Below are 2179 nucleotides of genomic sequence, written 5' to 3' on the forward strand. Positions count from 1 at the left end.
CGCCGAGCTCCTCTCCCCCCCCGCCGAGCTCCTCTCCCCCACCCCCCCCTGTCCGAGCTCCTCTCCCCCCCCGTCCGAGCTCCTCTCCCCCCTAGTCCGAGCTCCTCTCCCCCCCCCCGTCCGAGCTCCTCTTCCCCCCCCCCCGCCGAGCTCCTCTCCCCCCCCCGCCGAGCTCCTCTCCCCCCCCGTCCGAGCTCCTCTCCCCCCCACTGTCCGAGCTCCTCTCCCCCCTCCCCCGTCCGAGCTCCTCTCCCCCCTGTCCGAGCGCCTCTCCACCCCCCCGTCCGAGCTCCTCTCCCCCCCCGTCCGAGCTCCTCTCCCCCTCCCCGTCCGAGCTCCTCTCCCCCTCCCCGTCCGAGCTCCTCTTTCCCCCCACATCCGAGCGCCTCTCCCTCCCCCCCGTCCGAGCTCCTCCCCCCCCCGTCCGAGCTCCTCTCCCCCCTGTCCGAGCGCCTCTCCACCCCCCCGTCCGAGCTCCTCTCCCCCCCCCGTCCGAGCTCCTCTCCCCCTCCCCGTCCGAGCTCCTCTTCCCCCCCCAGTCCGAGCGCCCCTCCCCCCCCCGTCCGAGCTCCTCTCTCCCCCCCCCGTCCGAGCTCCTCTCCCCCACCCCGTCCGAGCTCCTCTCCGCCCCACCCCCGTCCAAGCTCCTCTCCCCCCCCGTCCGAGCTCCTCTCCCCCCCCCCGTCTGAGCTCCTCTCCCCCCCCCCGTCTGAGCTCCTCTCCCCCCCCCGTCCGAGCTCCTCTCTCCCCCCCCCCTCCGAGCTCCTCTTCCCACCCCCATGTGAACTCCACTCTTTCCGCAACCCCCCCCCCGCCATCTGTCCAAATCCTTCTTTTCTGAGCTAATCTTTCCCCCCCGCCCGTCGATTGCCTCTCCTCTCCCTTCGCCACTGTCGATCACCTCTTCAGAACACTGTGGAAATAATCAGTTTCCTGGCCCTAACTGTCTCCTTTTCAGTATGGATGTCCGATCCCTCTACACCTCCATCCCTTTCCAGGATGGCCTGAGGGCTCTCCGCTTCTTCATTGAACAGAGACCCAACCTTTCCCCATCCAACACCACCCTCCTCTGCCTGGCTGAACATGTTCTCACATTGAACAACTTCCCCTTTGATTCCACTCACTTCCTCCAAATAAAAGGTGTTGCGATGGGAACCCATATGGGTCCTTGCAATGCCTGTTTTTTTTGTTCCAGTCCTACTCAGGCCCTTCCCTCACCTCTGTTTCCGGTACATTGATGACTGTATCAGTGCTGTTTCCTGCTTTTGCCCCGAACTGGAAAATGTCATCAACTTTGCTTCCAATTTTCATCCTTCCCTCACCTTCACATGATCCATCTCTGACTCTTCCCTTCCCTTCCTCGACTTCTCTGTCTCCATTTCTGGAGATAGGCTATCTACCAATATCCACTAGAAGCCTATTGACTCCCACAGCTACTTTACTGCAGTTCCTCCCACCCTGCTATCTGTAAGGACTCTATTTCATTCTCCCACTTTCTCTGTCTCATCTGTTCCGCTGATGCCAACTTCCATACCAGTGCTCTTCCATTTTCCTCAACTGAGGATTCTCCTCCACCGTGGTTGACTTGGCCCTCAACCGTGTCCGTTCCATTTCCTGTACTTCTGCTCTCACCCCTTCCCCTCCCTCCCAGAACCACGATAGGGTTCCCTTGTCCTCACCTTCCACATTCAACGAATCATCCTCTGCCATTTCTGCCACATCTACCACCAAACACAACTCCACCACCGCCCCCCTCCTTTCAGCATATCAAAGGGACCATTCCCTCCGCAACATCCTGGTCCACTCCTCTATCATCCCCAACACCCACTCCACGTCCCATGGCACCTTCCCGTGCAAGCACGGGAGATAAGAACATAAGAAATAGGAGCAGGAGTAGGCCAATCGGCCCCTCAAGCCTGCTCCGCCATTCAATAAGATCATGGCTGATCTGATCCTAACCGCCAATCTACTATCACAGAACTATCTCCTGAATCTAACAGAATTAGACACATGAAATAGGAGCAGGATCAGGCTACACGGCCCCTGGGCCCGCTCCGCTACCCACAGGGCCATGACCGATCCGAACCTAGACTCATGTCCAAATTCCTGCCTGCTCCCCGTAACCCTTAATTCCCTTTACTTCTAGGAAACTGTCTATTTCTGTTTTAAATTTATGTAA

Source organism: Somniosus microcephalus, chromosome 1, assembly GCF_052327205.1.
Source record: "Somniosus microcephalus isolate GS21.2 chromosome 1, FLI_Smic_1.0, whole genome shotgun sequence".
Classification (NCBI taxonomy): Eukaryota; Metazoa; Chordata; class Chondrichthyes; order Squaliformes; family Somniosidae; genus Somniosus; species Somniosus microcephalus.